Genomic DNA, 18,054 nt, shown 5'->3' on the forward strand with positions numbered 1-18,054 from the left:
AAACAATTTGTAAGTAGGTCAAATGCATGTATGGTGCTGCCATCTAGTGTTGAAGTTAGGTATTATTTAGAACGAATTAACTCGTCCGTGGCACTGTGTTACCGATCGGCTTGGACGAGTTATCTCGTCTACGGCACTGAACAGGTTGATAAGTGCGACTGTGAGACGAAATATACAAATCTTTAAGCTGCTGAGTAAACAATTACTAAATCTGAGTAAGTGCTTATATTACTAAAGAAAAACGGGTTTCAATACCCGTGGTGGGTACCATACTGATATTCCATTGCTTAAATTTGTGTATATAACAAAGAATAAATAGTATGTTGGCTTATGGCGCATGGGCCGTAGACTAAGTCGCTTTCTGACATGAATACGGCTGCACAGTTACCCTATTCACTGTACACAGTGGCATTACGAGTGACCAAGCGACTTCTGGGCCCAGCATGGCCAGGTGGGCTAAGGCGTTCAACTCATAATTTGAGGGTCGCGAGTTCGAATCCCCGTCGCAAGAAAACCTACTCGCCCTTTCAGCCGTGGGGGTGTTATAATGTGATGGTCAATCCCACTATTCGTTAGTAAAAGAATATAGCCAAAGAGATAGCGGTGGGTGGTGGTGACTAGCTGCCTTCCCTCTAGTCTTACACCGATAAATTAGGGACGGCAAGCGCAGATAGCCCTCGTGTAGCTTTCCGCGAACTACAAACCAAACTGTTTTTTTACACTATTGTTTTCCTTAATACGTTTGTTGTATCAATGAAGTTGTGGATTTCTTTTACACGGGTGACGTATACACTTCTATAAATATGTAATTATTTAACTTGTTCCTTCATCACTGGGCCGAGCGTGGCTTCCTAGTTAGGGTGTCAAACTGGCAATTTGAGAGATTGCGTGGTTTGCGTCCCGTTAACGCCAACAATAAAAACAGAAATTCGCGCTTTTCAGTCTGAGGGGTATTATAAGACTGATGGTTAGATTACACCGTTGTTTTGACCGGCGCAACCCAAGATTTGGCGGTGAGTTGTCTTGATCAGGTTCGTTCCTTCTGTTGTCCTTGTGTATCAGTTTAAAGTTATGGACAGTTAGTTCAAACAGTACTTGAGTAGCTCTGAGCGAAATCCAGAAAATATACAATTCTCCAATAATTTAGTCTTAAACTTTCTGTTTGTTTGTTTTTTTAAATAACGGGCGTAGCTACTCTTTTGACTCTATTTATGGACAGACTTTTAATTTTGTTTTATCAATAACACGAGCTGCTACTTATGGACAGACTTTTAACTTTGTTTTGTCAATAACAGGAGTTGTGCTACTTGTGGACAGACTTTTAACTTTGTTTTATCAATAACAGGAGTTGTGCTACTTATGGACAGACTTTTAACTTTGTTTTGTCAATAACAGGAGTTGTGCTACTTATGGACAGACTTTTAACTTTGTTTTATCAATAACAGGAGTTGTGCTACTTATGGACAGATTTTTAACTTTGTTTTATCAATAACAGGAGTTGTGCTACTTATGGACAGATTTTTAACTTTGTTTTATCAATAACAGGAGTTGTGCTACTTATGGACAGACTTTTAACTTTGTTTTGTCAATAACAGGAGTTGTGCTACTTATGGACAGACTTTTAACTTTGTTTTATCAATAACAGGAGTTGTGCTACTTATGGGCAGACTTTTAACTTTGTTTTGTCAATAACACGAGTTGCTACTTATGGACAGACTTTTAACTTTGTTTTGTCAATAACAGGAGTTGTGCTACTTATGGACAGACTTTTAACTTTGTTTTATCAATAACAGGAGTTGTGCTACTTATGGACAGACTTTTAACTTTGTTTTGTCAATAACACGATTTGCTACTTATGGACAGACTTTTAGCTTTGTTTTGTCAATAACACGAGTTGCTACTTATGGACAGACTTTTAACTTTGTTTTGTCAATAACGCGAGTTGCTACTTATGGACAGACTTTTAACTTTGTTTTGTCAATAACAGGAGTTGTGCTACTTATGGACAGACTTTTAACTTTGTTTTGTCAATAACAGGAGTTGTGCTACTTATGGACAGACTTTTAACTTTGTTTTGTCAATAACAGGAGTTGTGCTACTTATGGACAGACTTTTAACTTTGTTTTATCAATAACAGGAGTTGTGCTACTTATGGACAGACTTTTAACTTTGTTTTGTCAATAACAGGAGTTGCTACTTATGGACAGACTTTTAACTTTGTTTTATCAATAACAGGAGTTGTGCTACTTATGGACAGACTTTTAACTTTGTTTTATCAATAACACGAGTTGCTACTTATGGACAGACTTTTAACTTTGTTTTATCAATAACGCGAGTTGCTACTTATGGACAGACTTTTAACTTTGTTTTGTCAATAACAGGAGTTGTGCTACTTATGGACAGACTTTTAACTTTGTTTTGTCAATAACAGGAGTTGTGCTACTTATGGACAGACTTTTAACTTTGTTTTGTCAATAACAGGAGTTGTGCTACTTATGGACAGACTTTTAACTTTGTTTTATCAATAACACGAATTGCTACTTATGGACAGACTTTAACTTTGTTTTGTCAATAACGCGAGTTGCTACTTATGGACAGACTTTAACTTTGTTTTGTCAATAACAGGAGTTGTGCTACTTATGGACAGACTTTTAACTTTGTTTTATCAATAACACGAGTTGCTACTTATGGACAGACTTTTAACTTTGTTTTGTCAATAACAGGAGTTGTGCTACTTATGGACATACCTTTAACTGTGTTTTATCAATAACACGAGTTGCTACTTATGGACAGACTTTTAACTTTGTTTTGTCAATAACGCGAGTTGCTACTTATGGACAGACTTTTAACTTTGTTTTGTCAATAACACGAGTTGCTACTTATGGACAGACTTTTAACTTTGTTTTATCAATAACACGAGTTGCTACTTATGGACAGACTTTTAACTTTGTTTTGTCAATAACAGGAGTTGCTACTTATGGACAGACTTTTAACTTTGTTTTGTCAATAACAGGAGTTGTGCTACTTATGGACAGACTTTTAACTGTGTTTTATCAATAACACGAGTTGCTACTTATGGACAGACTTTTAACTTTGTTTTGTCAATAACGCGAGTTGCTACTTATGGACAGACTTTTAACTTTGTTTTGTCAATAACGCGAGTTGCTACTTATGGACAGACTTTTAACTTTGTTTTGTCAATAACAGGAGTTGTGCTACTTATGGACAGACTTTTAACTTTGTTTTGTCAATAACAGGAGTTGTGCTACTTATGGACAGACTTTTAACTTTGTTTTATCAATAACGCGAGTTGCTACTTATGGACAGACTTTTAACTTTGTTTTGTCAATAACGCGAGTTGCTACTTATGGACAGACTTTTAACTTTGTTTTGTCAATAACAGGAGTTGTGCTACTTATGGACAGACTTTTAACTGTGTTTTATCAATAACACGAGTTGCTACTTATGGACAGACTTTTAACTTTGTTTTGTCAATAACGCGAGTTGCTACTTATGGACAGACTTTTAACTTTGTTTTGTCAATAACAGGAGTTGTGCTACTTATGGACAGACTTTTAACTTTGTTTTGTCAATAACAGGAGTTGTGCTACTTATGGACAGACTTTTAACTTTGTTTTGTCAATAACAGGAGTTGTGCTACTTATGGACAGACTTTTAACTTTGTTTTATGAATAACACGAGTTGCTACTTATGGACAGATTTTTAACTTTGTTTTGTCAATAACGCGAGTTGCTACTTGTGGACAGACTTTTAACTTTGTTTTGTCAATAACAGGAGTTGTGCTACTTATGGACAGACTTTTAACTTTGTTTTGTCAATAACAGGAGTTGTGCTACTTATGGACAGACTTTTAACTTTGTTTTATCAATAACACGAGTTGTGCTACTTATGGACAGACTTTTAACTTTGTTTTATCAATAACACGAGTTGCTACTTATGGACAGACCTTTAACTTTGTTTTGTCAATAACACGAGTTGCTACTTATGGACAGACTTTTAACTTTGTTTTGTCAATAACACGAGTTGCTACTTATGGACAGACTTTTAACTTTGTTTTGTCAATAACATGAGTTGCTACTTATGGATAGACTTTTAACTTTGTTTTATCAATAATAGTAGTTGTGCGACTGATGGGCAGACTTTTAACTTTGTTTTGTTAATAACAGGAGTTGCTACTCTATTCCTGTATCTTCGAAGCTGTACCTTAACACAGCTGGCACAAGGAAAAATGATTTCATCTGACTTATAATGTTTTTTTGTCACTTACAGAATCGGTACGGGCAGAGAACCTTGTGTGTATGACATGACCTAATGTGTGATAATCCTCTGTGGAGTACAGAACTGGTACTCGTGGAGAATGGTGTGCTTAGGAAGGCATTACTTTCTTGGAAATTTAAAGTCCGCGTGAATAATATGTTGTTCCTTAACTTAGAAACGTGTGGAGATGACCATTTTACCCATAAATGATCTTTAACAGTTGTGGTCTGTCGCCTGACTCTTGAGATAAAAACTTATTACCTTTGGTGACGAAAGATTCCAGATAAACTACAACTCTCATTTCGTCCAGTCGCACCAAACATGCTCACCTTTTCAGCCGTGGGGGTGTTATAATGTTACGGTCAATCCCACTATTCGTTAGTAAAAGAGTAGCCCAAGAGTTGGTGGTGGGTGGTGATGACTATCTGCCTTCCCTCTAGTCTTACACTGCTAAATTAGGGACGGCTAGCGCAGATAGCCCTCGAGTAGCTTTGTGCGAAATTCAAAACAAACAACTCATTTCGTGAAACTTTCTGAGACACACACACACCCCAGCGAGAGGGCAGGTACAGAGCAAATGTTTCCCCGGATTAAAAACAATTTCTGGTCGTTTATTACTGGACATGTTTTATTATTATTTTTGTAATACTAACTTGATATTATTCACCCGGACTTCCTAAGCAGCTATGTAGACCTTCGCATTTTCTATAAAATTTCAGTTTCCGTCACAGAAGAGAAAGGATAATTTAGTCAATTGAAGGTGGTTAAAAATATATATATCTGTGTCCCACTGTTCCTCAAGACAGATTGATATATCTGTGAACACATGTATTGTGGCCTTTGACACCCTGCTGCAAGTCAAAAGATTGGGAAAGTGGACTTTAAATAACGAGTAACTAATTATTTCTAGTCACGTGGTCTTGACCTCACCTACGTAATAGTAGTGACGTAAAACGTGGAGGTTAATTTAACGGCTTAAACGAAGTTTGTATATATATTGTGAAATTGTGACTGCTTTATAACACTGTATTTCTTGGACCGTGGTTTATTACTTGTACCTAAACATTAGCCGATAGGGTTAAGTGCTTCTAATGCTTATAGAACGTTCACTGCTAAACTAGGGACGGCTAGCGCAGGTAGCTCTCGTGTAGCTTTGCGCGATATTCAAAAAACAAACAATCCTCAAAACGGTATCGAAAATTGTTTCGCTTTAATTTGTATCTTGTCATACAGTGTATGACGTCTGAAGACAACGAACAAATTATCTTCCGTGTAGCTAATTATTCGAGTAAATAAAACAAAACTGCCGCGTTTCACGGATTTTTAATTTTCAGTTTACTCTTATATGTTAAGAGTATAATGGCTATTTTCTTGGTTTAAGTGACAATTGTTTATCGTTATGATACATTTTGTCGCTTGGCGGCGCTATAGTCGCTTTTTCCTTTCGCTGTGCATGCGCTTTCTTTGTTATTTCAGTTCCTATTTAATTTTATTTTTGTCATCAGCACTCTATTATGTTATATGGTACGTCCTTTCTTAGCACTCACAGGTCCTTTTTCAGCACGAATGCGCATACACTTTTAAATATTGTATGCCTATTTCTACTTACTAGTCGGAAGCTCGTTTGGTAAAGCGATTCGAATGGCAAACTGGAAAAGGTGAAACAGCGTGAAACGGAACATGAAAAAAAACACGAATAGATTGGAGCGTGCTACTTATTAGTCAAAAATATGTAGTTTCTCTCTCCTTTGTCGCACGCATGTAATGTCATTACACAGTGCAACGTTAAACTAGAACACCAAAAGGGGAGTGTCCCTAAATATTGATAATGAAAGCCTCTAATGGATTTCTTAAAGAAATTGTTTCTGGACACGAACAGATTTGCTTCCATTAAAGTATTTGACGTGCCAAGCTTTATTCGATTCCTTCTTATCATTTTATCTTTAAGAGATCTTGTTAAAATTTAAAGGACCCTCGTTTTGTGTTGTTGTTGGGTGTGTTTTTTTCACCAGTACTGCATTTAATAATATCTTTACTTATTTTTTGTTTAATGTTTTATATGCACAATTAAACTTCTTACATTAAACTACTCAAGGTCAAATTGGAAGTTGTCGATTGGAAGAGCTTTGATCGTACATGGAATCTTTCACATTGAGTTAGGCCCGGCATGGGCCAAGCGTGTTAAGGCGTGCGACTCGTAATCCGAGGGTCGCGGGTTCGCATCCCCGTCGCGCCAAACATGCTCGCCCTTTCAGCCGTGGGGGCGTTATAATGTGACGGTCAATCCCACTATTCGTTGGTGAAAGAGTAGCCCAAGAGTTGGCGGTGGGTGGTGATGACTAGCTGCCTTCCCTCTAGTCTTACACTGCAAAATTAGGGACGGCTAGCGCAGATAGCCCTCGAGTAGCGTTGCGCGAAATTCAAAAACAAAGAAACAAAAGCTGCTGTCTAAAGAAGTGCACGTTTTCACTTGTGCACATTCATTGGTACGTATCCATCTTAAATGTTTCTCAATTACCCTTGGTAACTAACACGACAATGTGTATAATTTCCTTGGATAGAAAATGGCAACGTTATATATTGTAAAGGGATGACATGAAGTTGCATTTTCTATAGTTTTGTTTCTTTCGAATTTCGCGCAAAGCTACACGAGCGCTATCTGTACTAGCCGTCCCTAATTTAGCAATGTAAGAATAGAGGGAAAGCAGCTAGTCATCACCACCCACCGCCTACTCTTGGGCTACTCTTTTACCAACGAATAGTGGAATTCATTGTAACATTATTACGCCCCCACGGCTGAAAGGGCGAACATTTTTGGTGTGATGGGGATTCGAACCAGCGACTCGCAGATTGTGCGTCCGAGCGCCCTAACCACTTGGCGATAGCGGGCCTCTGCTGTAAAAATTTTTAGCTGTAAAACATTGTTTACTAGTGTCTTTTTGACCGGGAAGGATAATGTCCGCCAGATGGCTGCTTTGCTTATCTATAAAATAACACTACTTGTAACTAAACCTCAATGAAGTGATAAACAACTGTTTCCTCTAAGGTAGGAAAACCTAGAATGTATAGAAATGTATTTGTATAATTATTTCAAAGTAGATCTGTATGGCCAATCTGTGGGTCGCAGGTTCGAATCCTCTTAACACCAGACATTTCTGTTGTTGTAGTGTGACTGTTAATCCCAGTATTCGTTGATAAAAGATTGACCGAGGAGTTGGCGGTGGATGGTGATAACTAGCTGCTTAAATTAGGGACAACTACCACAGATAGCCCTCGTGTATTTTTGCCTGAAATTTTTTTTTTGTTTGTTTTGGAAATTCGCACAAAGCTACTCGAGGGCTATCTGTGCTGGCCGTCCCTAATTTAGCAGTGTAAGACTAGAGGGAAGGCAGCTAGTCATCACCACCCACCGCCAACTCTTGGGCTACTTTTTTACCAACGAATAGTGGGATTCACCGTCACATTATACGCCCCCACGGCTGGGAGGGCGAGCATGTTTAGCACGACGCGGGCGCGAACCCGCGACCATTGGATTACGAGTCGCACGCCTTACGCGCTTGGCCATGCCAGGCCCTGCATGAAATTAAAAAACAAAATTCTAGGTAATTCAGTTTTAATGAGGAGTTAGTTAATGTTGAAGTTAATAAGTAGGCATTTCTCAGATTTCAGTATTGTAAGATGTTTAAAAGACGCTTGGTCGAGGCTTGTGTGATTGACGTCACGATGGTGTCCCACGTGCTTTGCACGTTGCGGATAGCCTTCATCTCTTTCTTTTCAGATCTGTGTTGCACGTGGTGGATTAACGAACGTTTCTTGTCAGCTTCTGTCCTGATAAAGCACAGGAACTCTATCCGTTTCCCTTCACAGAAATAAAAAATTTTAGTAGGAAAATGTGTTACTATCAGTAATACACCGTGTTTAAACTGGGGACACCAAACAACCCCGAATCCGTAAACCATCCGGGATTTCAAAGCTGTGTATTGGTCAAAAAACAAATCTGCCCCTATTGGTAACAAACATAAATAATTCATGGTGAAACTCAGTTTAATTGATGTCAACTGCCTGTTCTAGAAACACGATTGCTGAGGACTCTTTCGAAAGTTTTGCCGTCCATTCAACCGAGTTTCGTCACGAACACCTAAACATCCTATCAGAAAATACACCTTAATATTTTCTTTAACCACAAGTATCGTAACAATACTCTGTTAATAACCGGATCTAAAATTATTTACTTATAATCCTTTCCTGCTTTTACTGATTGATGACCTGAACTATGGATTCTCTTATTCAGAGTAAAAATTCGAACATCTAGCTTTAAGTTACCCAATGAAATTAGTTCAGTGTAAATCTAGGATATAAGTTCAGCATCATAGCTCTGATAAAACGTTAAATAAAAATTGGTTCAAGTGTTTTGATAAACTAGAAATTGGATTTTATTGTTTGTTGTGCCTTTTTCATTTCTCTCTTTGTCTTTCAAGATGCATGATATACTTCAGTGTGTGAGAGAAGTTTATAAAAGTAAAAACTGACCAGAAGAAGGTACTTTGTTTCGTCACTGTGGTCGCTGACCTAGCTATATTTAATCCACGTGCTGTTCAGGTTGAAAATTACAGTTTTGTTTAAGTTTTCTATATGTTCGATGCTCACCCTTTTATCTGTCATAGTTTTTACTTGTGTTCGATGCTGAACTCTCTGTATCATATATATCTGACAGTTTCCCTTATGTTCCGTGCTAAATTTGTATCTTATATATCTGATAGTTTCCCTTATGTTCCGTGCTAAATCTGTATCTTATATATCTTGCAGTTTTCTCTTGGATTTGGCGTTGAACTATATATATTCGATAGTTTTCTCTCATGTTCGGTTCTGAACTCTGTATCTGATAGTTTTCTCTCATGTTCGGTGCTGAACTCTATATCTGATAGTTTTCTCTTATGCGCGGTGCTAAACTCTATATCTGATAGTTTTTTTCTTATGTTCGGTGCTGACCTCTCTATATCTTATCACTTTTTTACCTTAAACGCAAGATGTGGCTGCCATTTATAGATTCTCTTCCAGTTAAAGTTATAGAACAATATCTTTATGATATCAAACAGTTAATCACCAGAATGTTGTATTCTATCAAACAGTTAATTACCAGAATGTTGTATTCTATCAAACAGTTAATTACCAGAATGTTGTATTCTATCAAACAGTTAATCACCAGAATGTTGTATTCTATCAAACAGTTAATTACCAGAATGTTGTATTCTATCAAACAGTTAATTACCAGAATGTTGTATTCTATCAAACAGTTAATTACCAGAATGTTGTATTCTATCAAACAGTTAATCACCAGAATGTTGTATTCTATCAAACAGTTAATTACCAGAATGTTGTATTCTATCAAACAGTTAATTACCAGAATGTTGTATTCTATCAAACAGTTAATCACCAGAATGTTGTATTCTATCAAACAGTTAATTACCAGAATGTTGTATTCTATCAAACAGTTAATCACCAGAATGTTGTATTCTATCAAACAGTTAATTACCAGAATGTTGTATTCTATCAAACAGTTAATCACCAGAATGTTGTATTCTATCAAACAGTTAATTACCAGAATGTTGTATTCTATCAAACAGTTAATTACCAGAATGTTGTATTCTATCAAACAGTTAATTACCAGAATGTTGTATTCTATCAAACAGTTAATCACCAGAATGTTGTATTCTATCAAACAGTTAATTACCAGAATGTTGTATTCTATCAAACAGTTAATTACCAGAATGTTGTATTCTATCAAACAGTTAATTACCAGAATGTTGTATTCTATCAAACAGTTAATCACCAGAATGTTGTATTCTATCAAACAGTTAATTACCAGAATGTTGTATTCTATCAAACAGTTAATTACCAGAATGTTGTATTCTATCAAACAGTTAATCACCAGAATGTTGTATTCTATCAAACAGTTAATTACCAGAATGTTGTATTCTATCAAACAGTTAATCACCAGAATGTTGTATTCTATCAAACAGTTAATTACCAGAATGTTGTATTCTATCAAACAGTTAATCACCAGAATGTTGTATTCTATCAAACAGTTAATTACCAGAATGTTGTATTCTATCAAACAGTTAATTACCAGAATGTTGTATTCTATCAAACAGTTAATCACCAGAATGTTGTATTCTATCAAACAGTTAATCACCAGAATGTTGTATTCTATCAAACAGTTAATCACCAGAATGTTGTATTCTATCAAACAGTTAATTACCAGAATGTTGTATTCTATCAAACAGTTAATTACCAGAATGTTGTATTCTATCAAACAGTTAATTACCAGAATGTTGTATTCTATTTCAGAGATAATATTTTCAAATAGCACAGCGTAAGAGAAAATTTGCATCTTTATTTACCTATAGTTGTTGTAATGTTGTGTTTTTCAACCATTGGGTCGCGGCTCATTGATGGGCCACAAAGCAATTTGAGATGGGCTGGTAAAAAGGCTTAATATCAGATGATAATATTTCAAAAGCCCAAATGTGTAACGTAAGCTACAGAATGCTTCGCAAAATTCCAGCTATAAATTAATGTCGCACCCATGAACTCAGAATAGTAACTACGAGACAACATAGGTGTCGTGCTTTTGTATGGTGAGCCGCGGGAAATTTCTTCACGTTTAGGTGAGCTGTATTACTGGAAAGGATGAGAAATGTTGGTCTAGTGAGTGTCTGCTTGTTGAAATATTTTTATATTGTTATGTTAAAACATTATGGTTCCTTTGACTAAAGTAGATTTTTCATATAATGAAGGTTTTAAATGTCATAGTTACAGAAACCTTCGTTTTGTTTTTAACGCTCTTTTCTAGCTGTTATGCTAAAATATCACAAGGAATTCATTTACTGTACGTGTATGTAGGGAGGGGTAATTAATTTTCATACGTACGTACAGAAATAAAACGTTCAATAAGAGGTAACGCCCAAATAAAAACATTAAATGTGGCATTTAATAATATCATCAATTACAAATGTACCGGTAGAGGGCGTTACCTGACAGAAAAAAAAAACAGAGTAGTGAAAATACTTTGCAATTTGGTTTCAATTCGCTCCTTCGTTATCTATTTATAGACAACGAACAAGTTTACTCAACTTTAAGTTGATATCAGACATAGACTGTGGGACAACGAAGAAGTTTACTCAACTTCAAGTTGATATCAGACATAGACTGTGGGACAACGAATAAGTTTACTCAACTTCAAGTTGATATCAGACATAGACTGTGGGACAACGAACAAGTTTACTGAACTTCAAGTTGATATCAGACATAGACTGTGGGACAACGAACAAGTTTACTCAACTTCAAGTTGATATCGGACATAGACTGTGGGACAACGAAGAAGTTTACTCAACTTCAAGTTGATATCGGACATAGACTGTGGGACAACGAAGAAGTTTACTCAACTTCAAGTTGATATCAGACATAGACTGTGGGACAACGAATAAGTTTACTCAACTTCAAGTTCATATCAGACATAGACTGTGGGACAACGAACAAGTTTACTGAACTTCAAGTTGATATCAGACATAGACTGTGGGACAACGAACAAGTTTACTCAACTTCAAGTTGATATCGGACATAGACTGTGGGACAACGAACAAGTTTACTGAACTTCAAGTTGATATCAGACATAGACTGTGGGACAACGAATAAGTTTACTCAACTTCAAATTCATATCAGACATAGGCTGTGGGACAACGAACAAGTTTACTCAACTTCAAGTTCATATCAGACATAGACTGTGGGACAACGAATAAGTTTACTCAACTTCAAGTTGATATCAGACATAGACTGTGGGACAACGAATAAGTTTACTCAACTTCAAGTTGATATCAGACATAGACTATGGGACAACGAACAAGTTTGCTCAACTTCAAGTTGATATCAGACATGAACTGTGGGCGTTTTTCTTCTCGTTAACTCTTCTTTTTAAACAGTTGATTTTGATTTTTGTTAAATTAATCATCCAACGTTTTTCCTAAAACGATTGACAAAATCTCAATATACCATCACACAAAGATCAACTAATTTGTCTCTAGTGTTAATTTTGTTTACTTTATTAGACACTTTATGTTGTAGTGGTGACATAGTTGACCTAAGGATGAAAACATTAACTAAATATTTTTTTTCAAAATTAGCCAGTTGCTGGTAGTTTGACTAGGGTTACTAATGTCCATATTAGTTTTGTAAGGATTACTTATTTTAATAATAGTTTGTAAGGATTACTTATTTTACTAATAGTTTGTAAGGATTACTTATCTTAATAATAGTTTGTAAGGATTACTTATCTTAATAATAGTTTGTAAGGATTATTTTTTAGAAAAACATGCAACTGTTGCAAACTAACGTTAGTCTGATGTGTTCAATGTAAAAGTTCTTTATGTCGTGACAGGTAAATTCTGATGTGTTGTAGGTAAAAGTTCTTTATGTCGTGACAGGTGACATCTGATGTGTTGGAGGTGAAAGTTCCTTATGTCTTGACAACTGACATCTGGTGTGTTGTAGGTGAACGTTCTTTATGTCTTGACAAGTGACATCTGATGTGTTGTAGGTAAAAGTTCTTTATGTTTTGACAGCTGACATCTGATGTGTTGTAGGTGAACGTTCTTTATGTCTTCACAAGTGAGATCTGGTGTGTTCTAGGTGAACGTTCTTTATGTCTTGACAAGTGAGATCTGGTGTGTTCTAGGTGAACGTTCTTTATGTCTTCACAAGTGAGATCTGGTGTGTTCTAGGTGAAAGTTCTTTATGTCTTGACAAGTGACATCTGATGTGTTCTAGGTGAAAGTTCTTTATGTCTTGACAAGTGACATCTGGTGTGTTGTAGGTGAAAGTTCTTTATGTCTTGACAAGTGACATCTGATGTGTTGTAGGTAAAAGTTCTTTATGTTTTGACAGCTGACATCTGATGTGTTGTAGGTGAACGTTCTTTATGTCTTGACAAGTGAGATCTGGTGTGTTCTAGGTGAAAGTTCTTTATGTCTTGACAAGTGACATCTGATGTGTTCTAGGTGAAAGTTCTTTATGTCTTGACAAGTGACATCTGATGTGTTGGAGGTGAAAGTTCCTTATGTTTTGACAGCTGACATCTGATGTGTTCTAGGTGAACGTTCTTTATGTCTTCACAAGTGAGATCTGGTGTGTTCTAGGTGAAAGTTCTTTATGTCTTGACAAGTGACATCTGATGTGTTCTAGGTGAAAGTTCTTTATGTCTTGACGAGTGACATCTGGTGTGTTCTAAATGAAAGTTCTTTATGTCTTGACAAGTGACATCTGGTGTGTTCTAGGTTAAAGTTCTTTATGTCTTGACAAGTGACATCTGGTGTGTTCTAGGTGAACGTTCTTTATGTCTTCACAAGTGACATCTGGTGTGTTCTAGGTGAACGTTCTTTATGTCTTCACAAGTGACATCTGGTGTGTTCTAGGTGAAAGTTCTTTATGTCTTGACAAGTGACATCTGGTGTGTTCTAGGTTAAAGTTCTTTGTCTTGACAAGTGATATCTGGTGTGTTCTAGGTGAACGTTCTTTATGTCTTCACAAGTGACAGCTGGTGTGTTCTAGGTGAAAGTTCTTTATGTCTTGACAGGTGACATCTGGTGTGTTGTAGGTGAAAGTTCTTTATGTCTTTACAGGTGAAACCTGGTGTGTTGTAGGTGAACGTTCTTTATGTCTTGACAAGTGACATCTGGTGTGTTCTAGGTTAAAGTTCTTTATGTCTTGACAAGTGAGATCTGGTGTGTTCTAGGTGAACGTTCTTTATGTCTTCACAAGTGAGATCTGGTGTGTTCTAGGTGAAAGTTCTTTATGTCTTCACAAGTGAGATCTGGTGTGTTCTAGGTGAAAGTTCTTTATGTCTTGACGAGTGACATCTGGTGTGTTCTAGGTGAAAGTTCTTTATGTCTTGACAAGTGACATCTGGTGTGTTCTAGGTGAAAGTTCTTTATGTTTTGACAAGTGACATCTGATGTGTTGAAGGTAAAAGTTATTTATGTCTTGACAGGTGACATCTGGTGTGTTGTAGGTGAAAGTTCTTTATGTCTTTACAGGTGAAACCTGGTGTGTTGTAGGTGAACGTTCTTTATGTCTTGACAAGTGACATCTGGTGTGTTCTAGGTTAAAGTTCTTTATGTCTTGACAAGTGAGATCTGGTGTGTTCTAGGTGAACGTTCTTTATGTCTTGACAAGTGAGATCTGGTGTGTTCTAGGTGAACGTTCTTTATGTCTTGACAAGTGACATCTGGTGTGTTCTAGGTGAAAGTTCTTTATGTCTTGACAAGTGACATCTGGTGTGTTCTAGGTGAAAGTTCTTTATGTTTAGACAAGTGACATCTGGTGTGTTCTAGGTTAAAGTTCTTTATGTCTTGACAAGTGACACCTCTTTGTCTGAATCTCCGTTTAGTTAATAAATATCTCTAACGCCATTTGTATCTCTGAAGACCATAATGTCATCATTAACACCCATGAGTCAACTGGGCTCTGGGTTGTATGCCTAACATGCTAAGTGGGAAACATTAATAATAATGGACTGTAATTATGCCCCTGTCGAGAGGTCTCTCCTCATGTCTCGTAACCCCGTGGGATAGGGACTACTGCAAGAGAATAGCAGCAATTGATTGTTTTCTTTTAATTAAACCCTTTTAAAACATTCGAAATTACAGTTGACCATATTAAAAGGACGCTCTGTCTTCCAGTTTCGCATAAAACTACTTCTATTGGACATACGTCACTGATGTTCCATAATGTTGTCAAGGTAATATGGCCCGCAGTTTTCCAATCATCATATAATTACGTTGGCTTGGCTCAGTGGAAGGCAATTACTCATAGCATATTTGCCTGGTGGAAAGTGGTTTTGTACGTCGTCATTATTATTAATATTTCTCTGTCAAACGACTGGAGCGTACTATTAACTCGCTTGTTCATTTTTATTCAATAATAATATATAACAGGCGTTTCCAATGTCTTCTTCAAAGAAATTCAATATTGTCGAACTAGAGAAAGGAAAGAATAAACCTGGGTAAAATATCCATATTCTCGTATGATGTACGGCACCAGCCACGTTTAGTGCCTTTTCGTCTGATGTAGCTCGGTATTACCTCTTACTAGCAGGTGCACGAGCCGAGCATGCTTTGCCTTCATGACGTTATATACGTTCGCACAGTCCACGCTACAGCAATAACGTGGAATATATGCGTGCTTGTTCAACGTGAATTAGATTTTCTTCGAGTTATTTAGCCGCTCAGCGAAGTAAACTTGAAAATATTGAAGGAAGGATTTGTTTTACATCAGAATGAAAACTGAGCTCAACTGTTCTTAAATATTAATTTGCAATTGTATATAATTCATAAGATATTTTAACACTGTTATTTTTGGCACGTAACAAATACTTCGATCCATCGAACTTGAATTTTCAGAGAGATACAAATCGGTTAGTACCGTGATGGATCAAAGCCATAATGTTTTTGTTTTTTTTTATGGGCTTTCCAATGGCTCAACAATAACGCTATAACAGTAAAACTTGGGATTTTTCTAATCATAATGGAGTTTAATTTACTTTGAGTAATATTTCTCAACATTTCTTAACATTTAGAATTAGTTTAGGAATAAGTGCTTTCATACTCTAATGGGCCCGGCATGGCCAAGCGTGTTAAGGCGTTCGATCCGTAATCCGAGGGTCGCGGGTTCGAATCCCGATCGCGCTAATCATGCTCGCCCTCCCAGCCGTGGGGGCGTTATAATGTGACGGTCAATCCCAGTATTCGTTGGTTAAAGAGTAGCCCAAGAGTTGGCGGTGGGTGGTGATGACTAGCTACCTTCCCTCTCGCCTTACACTGCTAAATTAGGGACGGCTAGCGCAGATAGCCCTCGAGTAGCTTTGCACGAAATTCAAAAACAAACAAACAAACATACTCTAATTATTCCCCACAAGATGTGTATGACGTCTTGCACGTGAAGTTAGAGCGAGCGAGAATGTTTTTAGTTTCAGATGGTGAGGTTTAGTTTCAAGAGAAGTTGGGAAACGTGGCATACAGAATTTGAGTGTGTGTGTGTACACTTCGCCCCCTATAAAAAGGATCAAATTACGTTTATTAATATTTCGACTCTTCCCTTTGATGCGTTTTAGTGCTGAGCTGTCATTTGATGTAACGGAAATCTATAGTTGACTGTTGGCTGTTTTATTTTGTAGCTGAAGTCTTTCGTTTGTTTCTTTATAGTATATAATAAATATTTTGAATGTTTTGTAGTACAACGTAAATCTGTTGATTGATGTTTAATGTGATATAAATGTGTTGACTATTTGTGTGTTATGGAAATCTGTCGATGTTTTATGTAGTGTTGCAGTATCCTGTTGACTGTGTTATCCTGCAATATGTTGTTTTTACTGTTTTGTTACATAATAAAATTTCTTTACTATGTTATGGTGTAAAAGACACTTCTTACTTGTTTCTTAGTGTGACAAAAACATGTCGACGTATTTATCTTGCAACTGAAAATCTTCACCCTTTTGAAGGGTTACAAAACTGTTTTTCACTGGAAGACAAAATCTGTTGTTTTGTAGGGTTACGAAACTCTTCATCGTTGTGTAAGTTGATTCTTGTTGTCTGGTGTAACTTGTTGGCTGCTTTGTACTGTAAGAATAATAAATTTACTATTTGTAGAGTAACACAAACGTGTGCATCTTTATACGTTTGTTGTTTTATTTTGTAACACACATCTACTCACTGTTTATGTTGTACCTCATATTCGTTGACTGGTTTATGCTGTAAGAGAAATCTGTTTATAAAACTAACCATCCGTGTGGTAACATTACTGAAACAAGTGTTTCTATGTATGTATGTATGTTTCCATTTCGAAAACAAAATGAAAGAGAACCGAACTCTTGTAAGATGAGTGCTGAGCTAAAGCCGTTTAATTAGAAACAATAACTCTTAAAATTAAACCTTATAATTCACGACCGTAAGTGTGAGCTATCCTCTAAGTATCCTAAGACGTGAGTTAGGGAGTATTTGTTTTTGTTGTTGTTTTTAATTTTGTAAATATACGACACTGATGAACTTTCAACTTCTCCTTACTCAGCACTGACAGCTGTTCATAAATATTCATTACTATTTACATTTCTAGAAACAAAACAATAATATCTTAGTGTTTCTGATGAAGTCGTCTTAACTTCGAATTAATACTAATAACAATCATTTTCTTCTTGCCCGATACTTCGTGTTTTAGACCTTCCTAATTAAGATTGTACTTTGCTAATTTTCATCGTTTCAGATATTATGTAGATTATTTTAAAAAAATATTTGTTATCATTATAGTGTCTTTTTCGTTATTTGGAAAGGCTAATAAACTTTGTTAAAAAAATGTTTAATGTCAATCACAAAACTGCACAATAACGTGGTTGTACTTAGCCCATCGCAGGTATCGAAACTCGAATTTTAACGTTATAAGTGTTCGCACTTGTAGTAGAGCCTCAAAGGGTCATTAAACATAACTGCACAATAAATTTAACACGCTTTACGATTGCTCTAATTTTTTTTGCAACGACTCCAAAGCTTTTGTATCTCAGGTTAACCTGAAGATGACCTCGGAAGGTCGAAACGTTCTTCTCTCCTCCAATCAGCGTTCTGAGATACATTTTTATTTCAAGTGGGTTTCTCGTCGTCAAGAGCTCCGAAGCTTTTCCCTTTCTAAAGAGGTCATTGTCTCGTATGATCTCTGGTATTTTACGATAGTTCAACC

General features: G+C 36.5%; 1 protein-coding gene across 1 annotated transcript in view; it reads left to right on the plus strand.

Moving 5' to 3' along the window:
* The window catches only part of LOC143228840 (LIM domain transcription factor LMO4.2-like), an 87,494-nt gene that overhangs the window by 43,352 nt on the left and 26,088 nt on the right, over positions 1-18,054 (plus strand). The window lies entirely within an intron of this gene.

Source organism: Tachypleus tridentatus, chromosome 10 (genome assembly GCF_004210375.1).
Source record: "Tachypleus tridentatus isolate NWPU-2018 chromosome 10, ASM421037v1, whole genome shotgun sequence".
Classification (NCBI taxonomy): domain Eukaryota; kingdom Metazoa; phylum Arthropoda; class Merostomata; order Xiphosura; family Limulidae; genus Tachypleus; species Tachypleus tridentatus.